This window comes from Macrotis lagotis, chromosome 1 (assembly GCF_037893015.1).
Source record: "Macrotis lagotis isolate mMagLag1 chromosome 1, bilby.v1.9.chrom.fasta, whole genome shotgun sequence".
Taxonomy (NCBI): Eukaryota; Metazoa; Chordata; class Mammalia; order Peramelemorphia; family Peramelidae; genus Macrotis; species Macrotis lagotis.
The window spans coordinates 156,083,849-156,095,938 of NC_133658.1; the positions used below are offsets into that span (position 1 = coordinate 156,083,849).

Genomic DNA, 12,090 nt, shown 5'->3' on the forward strand with positions numbered 1-12,090 from the left:
TCTCCAGCCCAGAAAGACTTCCTTGGATAAATCAGTCAGGAGTTTAAAAATCAATTGGAAAAATTGGGAAAAGAAACTCAAGAGAAAATTAACATCCTGCAACAAGAAAACAAGTCCTTGGAAAAGACAATTGGACAAATACAAAAATGAGAATAATGCTCTCAGATCAATTGGTAAAATGCAAAAAGAAAATAATTCTTTCAAATCCTCAATAGGGCAAATGCAAAAAAAAAAAGAAAATGATTCTCTCAAAACTACCCTTGGAATATTAGGTCGGGGCCAAGATGGTGGAGAGAAGACAGGCACAGTTCTAAAGTCTCCTGATCTCTTCCCCATCTATCACATGAAACAAACCTCTTAAAAGAAATCTGAACCAGGAAACCCAGAAAGAAAAGCCAGGAGAGGAAAACCTACCTCAGGATTTGTCTCCCGCAGCAGCCTTGGCTGAGTACCAGCAGGTGAGTCTGAGCTCCCAGGGAAGATCAGCCAGACCAACAGCTGAATTGGAATGGGGAGTCTGAGGGCCCGAGAGCCGGACCTGCTGGATCAGCAGTGGGGCTGGACGAAGGGGGCTTGGGTCCACGGGGAAGCAGAGGCGCTGGTGTTGGTGCTGTCCCCCTGGAACTTGGGGAAGGGGCTGCAGGGAGAGGTCTGGTGCAGGACAGCTGCGGACACCATCCCTGGGCTCCTCAGGTCTGAGAAACTCTGAGCCCATGCCTCCATTGCACTGAGGCCTCCTCCCAAACAAATGCAAATTATTTCTGCCTCAGGCCCAGGTGTGTGAGCAAAAGAACCAGCCCAGCTGAGGAATCACCTCAGGCCAGGGTAAAGCCCACCAGTGATTGAAGGCAAAAGAATTCAATAGCTCCAATTCCCTCCTCAAGCAAAGGGAGAAGGCCTCTCAACCAAGGTCACAGACACCCCAGAGAGGGCAACCAGCTCCTCCTACGGGCCAGCCAGAGAAACTGCACTCAATAAAGCCTTTAGAGATCCCAAGCCCAGGTGAACCAGCCCCACCCAACTCAAGGTCTTAGCATAATGAAGAAGGGTCAGTGGAAAGGTAGATCCATAGAAAAATTCCTGGAAGGGAAAGAGCCCAACCCAGAGAGACCTGGAACCTCTGAGGAGAATACAATCTGGTCTCCAGCACAGAAAGACTTCCTTGAAGAAATAAGGAAGGAGTTTAAAAATCAACTGGAAAATTTGGGGGAGACAATTAATACCTTGCAAAATGAGAATAATTCCCTCAGATCCTCAAATGAGCAAATGCAAAAAGAAATTAATTCTCTCAAAACCTCAATTGGTCAAATGGAAAGCTCTTTCAAAAGTAGAATTGACCAATTGGAAAAGGTTAATGAAGAAAACTCCCCCCCAAAAAATAATGGAGTCTACAGAAACTAATGACTCCACAAGACAGCAAGAGTCAGTTAAACACAATCAAAAAATAGAAGCAAATGTGAAATACCTCATCAACAAAACCACTGACCTCGAGAATAGATCGAGGAGGGGAAACCTGAAAATTATAGGACTTCCTGAAAACATTGAAGAGAAAAAAGCCTGGACTTAATATTACAGGATCTAGTGATGGAAAACTGCCCTGACATCATGGAATCGGAGGGCAAAGTAGTTATTGAAAGAGTACATTGATCCCCACCAGAAAAAGATCCTAAAAGGAAAACACCAAGGAATGTTGTGGCCAAACTCCAGAACTATCAGATAAAAGAGAAAATCCTGCAAGCAGCCAGAAAGAAACAATTTAAATATCAAGGAGCCACAGTAAGGATCACGCAGGACCTGGCTGCATCAACTTTAAGGGATCGAAGGGCCTGGAATGAGATATTTCGAAGAGCATGGGAGCTTGGAATGCAGCCAAGAATCTACTTTCCTGCAAAGCTGAGCCTTCTCTTCCAGGGAAAAAGATGGACATTTAAAGAAATCGAAGAATTCCAAAAATTTCTGATGAAAGACCAGAGCTAAACAGAAAATTTGGACATCAAACAGGAGGTTCAAGAGACACATGAAAAGGTAAAAAAAAGGGGGGGGGGGCGGTAAAAGGAAAAAAATGCAGTCTAGCAAGTTGAAACTGGCTATATCCCAGCATGGTGGGGGGAGAGACTCTCATAAATCCTGAGAATCCCGAGAAATGTAACTCTAACAGAGAGAATATACCTAGCCGGAAATGCTGGACATCCATGACCTATCCATGAGACTGATATCTAATGGGATGTAACTGGCTTTAACTCCACTGGGGAGAAAAACTCTAATAACTCTCAGGAATTTGGACTCTATTCAACAGAATATACTGAACTACAAGGGTCAGACACTCAGAATTTTCTATGACTTAGATAGAATGATATAAAAAAAATACACTACCTCCCTAAAAAGGGGGACAGGAAAGAGATGGGAGGAGGGAGGGGATTGAATGGGACAAATCTCATTACACTAAGAGGTACAAAAAACCTATGGTAATAGAGGGGAAGAAGGGAGTAGAGGAGAAACACCTGAATCTTCTTTTCATCAGACTTGGCTTAAAGTCAACCTACACATACTCAGTTAACTTATAAAACATCTAACCTTTCAAGAAGTAAAAGGGGAAAAGGGGAGGGGGGAACAGAGAAAGGAAGGGGAGTGGAGGAAATAAGGGGAAATAACAAAAGGAAAGGAAGGGAACAGGGAAAGGGGAAAGAAAGGGGAGGGAGTGATATAGGAGGGCAAACACAGTGAAGGGGGTGGTAGTCAAAAACAAAATACTGGGGAATATGGATAAAAGGGGGGAAGGGGGAAAAATACAAACAGAGGGAAGATAGCACAGAGGGCAATAAAGAATTAGTAATCATAACCTTAAATGTGAATGGGATGAACTCTCCCTTAAAACGTAACCAAATAGCAGAGTGGATTAAAAACCAGAATCCTACAATATGCTGCTTACAAGAAACTCATTTGAAGCAGAGAGATACATATAGAGTAAAGGTAAAAGGCTGGAGCAAAATATATTTTGCTTCAGCTGAAATAAAAAAAGCAGGGGTAGCAATCCTTATCTCAGACTAAGCAGCACCAAAAATAGATAGCGTTAAAAGAGATAAGGAAGGAAACTTTATCCTCCTAAAAGGTACCATAGACAATAAAGTCATTTCAATATTGAATATATATGCACCCAGTGGGACAGCACCCAAATTCTTAGAGGAGAAGCTGAAAGAATTACAGGAAGACATAGACAGCAAAACTCTACTAGTAGGAGACCTCAACCTCCCGCTATCAGATCTAGATAAATCAAATCATAAAATAAACAAGAAAGAAATTAGGGAGGTAAATAGATTGTTAGAAAAATTAGATATGGTAGACTTATGGAGGAAACTGAATGGGGATAGGAAGGAATATATCTTTTTCTCTGCACTACATGGAACTTATACAAAAATTGACCATGTACTAGGACATAAAAACCTAATGATCAGCTGCAGAAAGGCAGAACACAATGCAATAAAAGTCATATGCAATACTGGGACAAGGAGATATAGACCCAGAGCAAATTGGAAACTGAATAACCTCATCTTAAAAAACGAGTGGACCAAAAAACAAATTATAGAAAGAATTAACCATTTAATCCTAGATAATGATAATAATGAAACAACATACCAAAACCTATGGGATTCATTCAAAGCAACTCTCAGGGGATATATTATAGCTCTAAATGCTTATATGAATAAATTGGAGAAAGAGGAAATCAATGAACTAAACATGCAACTAAAAAAATTAGAGAAAGAACAAATCAAAAATCCCCAAATACCAAATTAGAAATTTTAAAAATTAAAGGAGAAATTAATAAAATTGAAAGCAAAAAAACTATTGAATTAATAAATAAAACCAAAAGTTGGTATTATGAAAAAACCAATAAAATTGATAAACCTCTGGTCAATTTGATTAAAAAAAAGAAAGAAGAAAACCAAAAAAAGGTGAACTCACCACCAACGAGGAGGAAATTAAAGTAATAATTTGAAATTATTTTGTCCAACTTTATGCCAATAAATTTGATAATCTAAGTGAAATGGATGAATATTTACAAAAATATAAGTTGCCCAGGTTAAATGAAGAAGAGATTAAATACCTAAACAACCCTATCTCAGAAAAAGAAATTCAACAAGCCATTAGTGAACTCCCTAAAAAAAAAAAATCTCCAGGGCCTGATGGATTCACAAGTGAATTCTACCAAACATTTAAGGAACAATTGGTTCCAATCCTTTATAAACTCTTTGGAAAAATAGGGAAAGATGGAACTCTGCCTAACTCTTTCTATGAAACCAACATGGTACTGCTACCTAAACCAGGAAGAGTTAAAACAGAGAAAGAAAATCATAGACCTATTTCCCTCATGAATATAGATGCAAAAATTCTAAATAAAATCTTAGCAAAACGACTACAACAAGTCATCACTAGGATAATACATTATGATCAAGTAGGATTTATTCCAGGAATGCAGGGTTGGTTCAATATTAGGAAAACTGTTAGTATACTCAATTATATCAATAACAAACCTATCAGAAACCATATGATCATATCAATAGATGCTGAAAAAGCTTTTGACAATATACAGCATCCATTCCTATTAAAAACACAAGAGAGTGTAGGAATAAATGGACTGTTCCTTAAAATAATGAGCAGTATCTATCTGAAACCATCAACAAGCATTATACTCAATGGGGAGAGGCTAGAGGCATTCCCAATAAGATCAGGGGTTAAACGAGGGTGCCCATTATCACCACTACTATTCAATATTGTATTAGAAATGTTAGCATCAGCAATTAGAGAAGAAAAAGAAATTAAAGGAATTAGAATTGGGAAGGAAGAGACAAAACTCTCACTATTTGCAGATGACATGATGGTCTACCTAGAGAATCCCAAGAAATCATCTAAAAAAACTACTGGAAACAATTAGCAATTTTAGCAAAGTTGCAGGTTATAAAATAAACCCCCATAAATCCTCAACTTTCCTATATATGACTAGCAAGAAACAGCAGGAAGTGCTAGAAAGAGAAATCCCATTCAAAGTAACCTCAGACAGTGTAAAATATTTGGGAGTCTATTTGCCAAGACAGACTCAGAATCTTTTTGAAAACAATTACAAAACACTTCTCACACAAATTAAATCAGATTTAAATAACTGGGCAAATATCAACTGCTCATGGATAGGTAGAGCTAATATAACAAAAATGACAATTCTACCAAAACTAAACTGTCTGTTTAGTGCCCTACCAATCAAAATTCCAAAAAATTAATGAGTTAGAAAAAATTGTAAGTAAATTGATATGGAGAAATAAAAAGTCAAGAATTGCCAGGAGCTTAATGAAAAAAATGCAAACGAAGGTGGCTTAGCACTACCAGATCTAAAATTATATTATAAAGCATCAGTCATCAAAACTGTTTGGTATTGGCTAAGAAATAGAGTGGTGGACCAGTGGAATAGACTAGGTGCAATAGCAGGAAATGATTATAGTAATCTGCTGTTTGATAAACCCAAAGAGTCCGGCCATTGGGAAAATACTCCCTCTTTGATAAAAACTGCTGGGATAATTGGAAGTTAGTATGGAAGAAACTTAGATTAGACCAACACCTCACACCCTTTACCAAGATAAGATCCAAATGGTTACAGGACATAGACATAAAAAACAATACTATAAGCAAATTAGAAGATCAAGGGCTAGTCTACCTGTCAGATCTATGGTAAGGGGAACAGTTTATGACTAAGGAAGAGTTGGAGAACATCACTAAAAACCAATTAGATGATTTCGATTACATTAAATTAAAAAGTTTTTGCACAGGTAAAACCAATGTAATCAAAATCAAAAGAAAAGTAGTAAATTGGGAAACAATCTTTACAACTAATGATTCTGACAAAGGACTCATTTCTAAAATATACAGAGAACTGAGTCATATTTTTAAAACAAAAAGCCATTCCCCAATTGACAAATGGTCAAAGGATATGCAAAGGCAATTTACAGATGAGGAGATCAAAGCAATCCATAGCCATATGAAAAAATGCTCTAAATCATTAATTATTAGAGAAATGCAAATTAAAGCTTCATTGAGGTACCACCTCACACCTCTCAGATTGGCCAGTATGACCAGGAAGGATAATCATCATTGTTGGAAGGGATGTGGGAAATCTGGGACACTATTACACTGTTGGTGGAGCTGTGAACTCATCCAACCCTTCTGGAGAACTATTTGGAACTATGCCCAAAGGGCAACAAAAATGTGCATACCCTTTGACCCAGCAATACCACTACTGGGTCTATACCCTGAAGAGATGAGGAAAAAGGGTAAAAACATTACTTGTACAAAAATATTTATAGCAGCCCTGTTTGTGGTGGCAAAGAATTGGAAATCCAGTAAATGTCCTTCAATTGGGGAATGGTTTAGGAAACTGTGGTATATGTATTTCATGGAATACTATTGTTCTATTAGAAATCAGGAGGGATGGGATGTCAGGGAAACCTGGAGGGATTTGCATGAACTGATGCTGAGTGAGATGAACAGAATCAGAAAAACACTGTACACCCTAACAGCAACATGGGAGTGATGTTCAACCTTGAAGGATTTGCTCATTCCATCAGCACAACAATTGGGAACAATTTTTGGCTGTCTGCAAAGGAGAGTATCATCTGTTTCCAGATAAGGAGCTGTGGAGTTTGAACAAAGTACAAGGACTATTCCCTTTAATTCGGAAAAAAACCCCAGATGTCTTATGGTTTGATCTGGTTACCTCTGAGAATTCTGTTCTCTTTAAGGATATGATTTCTCTCTCATCACACCCAATTTGGATCGAGGTACAACATGGAAACAAAGTAAAGACTGACGGAGTGCTATCTGTGGGGTGGGGGTGGGGGAGGGAAGCAAGATTGGGGGAAAACTGTAAAACTCAAATAATATCTTTAATAAAAATTAAAAAAAAACTACCCTTGGAAAAATGGAAAGCCCCTTCAGAAATAGAACTGACCAACTGGAAAAGGAATTGCAAAAGGTAAATGAAGAAAATCTTCTCTAAAAAAAAGGAATGGAATAGGTGGAAACTAATGGCTTCATGAGACAAGAAGATTCTGTTAAACAAAAGCAAAATATTGAAAAAAAATAGAAGAAAATGCAAAATACCTCATCAGCAAAAACCACTGACCTCAAGAATAGATCAAGAAGGGACAACCTGAGAATTATAGGCCTTCCTGAAAACATTGAAGAGAAAAAAATCCTGGACTTAATGTTACAGGATTTAGTCATAGAAAATTGCCCTGATATCATGGGACCAGAGGGCAAAATAGTTATTGAAAGAATCCATCAATCCCCTCCAGAAAGAGATCCTAAAATAAAAACACCAAGGAATGTTGTGGCCAAATTCCAGAACTATCAGATAAAAGAGAAAATCCTGTAAGCAGCCAGAAAGAAACAATTTAAATACCTAGGAGCCACAGCAAGGATTATGCAGGACCTGGCCTCATCAACATTAAGTGATTGAAGGGCCTGGAATGAGATATTCTAAAGAGCAAGGGAGTTTGGAATGCAGCCAAGAATCCCCTATCTGGGAAAGCTGAGCCTTCTCTTCCAGGGGAAAAGATTGACATTTAACAAAATAGGAGACTTACAACATTTCCTGATGAAAAGACCAGAGCTAAATAGAAAATTTGGACATCAAACAGGAGGCTCAAGAGACAAAAAAAAGGGTAAGGGAAAAAACTGCTATCCAATAAGATGAAACTGGCTATATCCCCACTTGGAAGAAAGATTCTCATAACTCTTGCGAAATGTAACTATTAGAATATACTTAGCTAGAAGTGATGGACACTCATAACTTTTCTGTGACTCAGAATGATTTTAAAACAATACCTCCTTAAAAAGGGGGACAGTAAAGAGACTGGATGATGGAGGAGATTGAATGGGGTAAATCTCATTACATTAAGAGGTACAAAAGACCTCTTGTAATAAAGGGGAAGAAGGGAGGACGTGAGAACCACCTGAATCTTCATCTCATCAGACTTGGCTTAACACACTCAGTTAAGTTAAGAAACTTAACTTACCTATCAAGTATTAAAAGGGGAAAAGGGAAGGGGGAACTAACAGAAAGAAGGGAAGAAGAGGAAAAGACAAAGGAGAAAGAAAGGGGATGGGGGTTGATATAGGAGGGCAAACACATTGAAGGTGGTGGCATTCAGAAACAAAACACTGGGGAATATGGATAAAGGGGAAAAAGGGGGAAAATACAAACAGAAGGAAGATAGCATGGAGGGAAATAAAGAGTTAGTAATTATAACTTTGACTGTAAATGGGATGAACTCTCCCTTAAAACATAAGTGGATAGCAGAGTGGATTAAAAACCAGAATCTTACAATATGCTGTTTACAAGAAACTCATTTGAAGCAGAAAGATACATATAGAGTAAAGGTAAAAGTTTGGAGCAAAATATATTTTGCTTCAGTTGAAGTGAAAAAAGCAGGATTAACATTCCTTATCTCAGACAAAGCAGCTGCAAAAATAGATAGTTAAAAGAGATAAGGAAGGAAACTATATCCTCCTAAAAGGTACCATAGACAAAATAAAGTAATTTCAATAATAAATACATATGCACCCAAATTCTTAGAGGAAAAGTTGAAAAAGCTGTAGGAAGACATAGACAACAAAACTCTGCTAGTATGAGACTCAACATTCTGCTCTCAGATTTAGATAAATCTAATAAAAAAATAAACAACAAGGAAGCTAAGGAGGTAAATAGATTGTTAGAAAACCTAGATATGATATAGAGGAAATTGAATGAGGATAGAAAGGAATATACTTTTTTTTTCTGCAGTACATAGCAGAAAGTACATTTACACAAAAATTGACCATGTTTTAGGGCATTAAAACCTACTGATCAGCTGCAGAAAGGCAGAAATAGTGAATACATCTTTCTCAAATCATGATGCAATAAAAATCACATACAATATTGGGCCAGGGAGATATAGACCCAAAACTAATTGGAAACTAAATAACCTCATTTTAAATAATGAGTGGATCAAGCAACAAATTATAGAAAGAATTATTTCAACCTAAATAATGATAATGAAACAAACATACCAAAACCTATGGGATACACTCAAGGTGATTGTCAGGTGATATATTGTATCTTTAAATGCTTACATGAATTAGAGAAAGAGGAAATCAATGAAATAAATATGCAACTAAAAAAATTAGAGAAAGAACAAAACCTCCAATTAAATACCAAATTAGAAATTCTAAAACTTAAAGGAGAAATTAATAAAATCAAAAGCAAGAAAACTGTTGAACTAATAATGAATAAAACCAAGAGCTGGTTTTATGAAAAAAACCCCCAATAAAATTGATAAATCTCTGGTCAATTTGATTAAAAAAAAGAAAGAGGAAAATCAAATTGTTAGTATCTTAAATGAAAAAAGGTAAACTCACCACCAATGAGGAGGAAATTAAAGCAATAATTCAGAATTATTTTGCCCAATTATATGCCAAAAAATTTGACAATCTAAGTGAAATAGACAAATATAAGTTGCCCAGATTAAATGAAGAGGAGATTAAATACCTAAACAACCCTATCTCAGAGAAAGAAAATCAACAAGCCATCACCTAACTCCCTAAGAAAAAAATCTCCAGAGCCAGATGGATTCACAAATGAATTCTTTCAGATATTTAAGGAACAGTTGGTTCCAATTCTATATAAACTCTTTGGAAAAATAGGTGAAGACAGAACTGTACCTAACTCTATCTAATGACATCAATATGGTGTTGATACCTAAATCAGAAAGAGTTAAGACAGAGAAAGAAAATTATAGACCTATCTCCCTGATGAATATAGATGCAAAAATCTTAAAATATTAGCAAAATGATTAAGATAATATTAGGACAATATGATCAAGTAGTATTTATCCTAGTAATGCAGGGTTGGTTTGATATTAGGAAAACTGTTAGGTTACTATCAGAAATCATAGGATTATATCAATAGATGCTAAAAAAACTTTTGACAAAATATAGCACCTATTCCTACTAAAAACACTAAAGAGTGTAGGAATAAATAGATTGTTCCTTAGAATAATAAACAGTATTTATCTGAAACCATCAACAAGCATTATATGCAATGGGGATAGGCTAGAGGCATTCCCAGTAAGATCAGGGATGAAACATGGGTGCCCATTATCACTACTACTGTTCAATATTGTATTAGAAATCTTGGCTTCAGAAATTCAAAGCATTTTAAAAATATGGCTAGTGATAGCTTGAATTTATTCCTCTGAAAATTCCCCGTTCATATCCTTTGATCATTTATAGACATACACATATATCCCAAATTTGAAACCTTTATCAGAGAAATCTGCTATAAAGTTTTTCTCCTAGTTTACTGCCTCTCTTCTAATTTTAGTTGCATTGACTTTGTAAAAAATCTTTTTTTTTTGCAATCAAAATTATCTGTTTTGCCTTCTGTGAATCTCTCTGTCCTTTGTTTCATCATGTGTTCTTTCTCTGTCCATAGATCTGACAGGTAATTTCTTCCATGTTGCATTAATTTGCTTATTGTTCCATCTTGTCCAGTTTTTGCAATACTTTTTCCCAATTTTCCCAACAGTTTTTAATTGAAGATTGAGTTTTTGCCTCAATAACTGGAACCTTTGAGTTTTTCAAAAATTATATTAATGTGCTAATTTGATTCCATTTCTTTAAATATTTGGTAGAATTTGTTTGTAAAGGCACAGCTAGGTGGTTCAGTGGATAAAGCACAAAAGCACTGGCCCTGAAGTCAGAAGGACCTGAGTTCATATTCAGCCTCAGACACTTAATAATTGCCTAGCTGTTGACCTTGGGCAAGTCACTTAACCCCATTGCCTTAAATTAATAAAATTTTAAGAAAATTTACTTGTGAATCCATCTGATTCTGGGTTGTTTCCATTTTACATTTCTGTGTCTTGTTGGGCATAAATTCTTCCCTTATTCATAGATCTGATAGGTAAACTATTTCATGTTTCCCAAAATTGTTTATGATATCACTCTTTTTGACCAACCTATTCTTTAAGATCATTTCCAATTAATTTTTAATTTTTGCTTTATTGAATTCATTTTTATTGCAGATTCATTTAATATCTTTTCCTTTTCTTCATTTGTTTCTGAGGTTTTTGTGCTCTAATACATGGTTAATTTTTGTGAAGATGCTATGCATAGCTGAGAAATAGATATTTTCCTTTCTATTCAATATCTCTAGAGACCCATCTGTGACTTTTCTAAAATTCTATTCAGGGATTCAATTTCCTTAATTTTTTTGTTAAGTTTTTTGGTTTGATTCATTTAGGTCTAAGAGGGATAAATTGAGTTCTCCCCAAATTACTTTTCTTACTATTTCTTCCTACAATTCATTTATTTTTTCTTGTAAAAATTTAAATGCTATATCATTTTGTATATACATACTTAGTATTGATATTAATTCATTTGTAGTACTTTTTAAGCAAAATTTATTTTCCCTGCCTATCTCTTTAATTAGGTCTGTTTTTGCTTTTGCTTTATCTGGGATCAAGATTGCTAGCACTGCCTTTTTTTTTAAAATTTCAGCCATGGAAAAGAGAGTAAAGCTGATGACTTAGTGCAACTCTTCTACACTTAAATCCACGCAAGTCAAGACATTGCCCTCATGTTATTGGTCCTTTTTCAAAAAGGAAGGTAAACAACAACAAAGGTTTCTGCCTGAGGTTTCTATCCTGAGAGGATTCTTGGAGAAAGTGTGGTGAGTTAAATCTTTGTCATATGTTTCTTATATGTGAGCCTCATTACTATTAAGATCTAAGTTTAAGCTTACTCCTCTTGTGGTTGCTGTCTGTATTTGTGGGAAGCAGTGAGCCAGATTTTTAGAATATTTTGTATTAACTGTTTTTTTTTTTCATGCTTTTTGAGACTAGTAGTAGTAATTTCCCTGCTGTTATTTCTTCTACTTTTCCTTTCTTTCTTCTTTCCTCACCACATACGGTTCCTTTCTTCTATAAGGATACCATACCCTTACATGTAGATGCTCTGTCCATAGAAATATAAATTTTGGTTGTTTATTTTTTGTTTATGTTTTGT

The 12,090-nt window shown here is 35.9% G+C and overlaps 1 long non-coding RNA gene across 1 annotated transcript in view; it reads left to right on the plus strand.

Moving 5' to 3' along the window:
* LOC141504291 (uncharacterized) overlaps window positions 1–12,090 on the plus strand; it is a 116,989-nt gene that overhangs the window by 89,219 nt on the left and 15,680 nt on the right. Inside the window, exon 2 of the long non-coding RNA XR_012473269.1 lies at window positions 11,584–11,755. This is a non-coding gene — a long non-coding RNA (uncharacterized LOC141504291). The remainder of the gene's footprint in view (window positions 1–11,583; window positions 11,756–12,090) is intronic.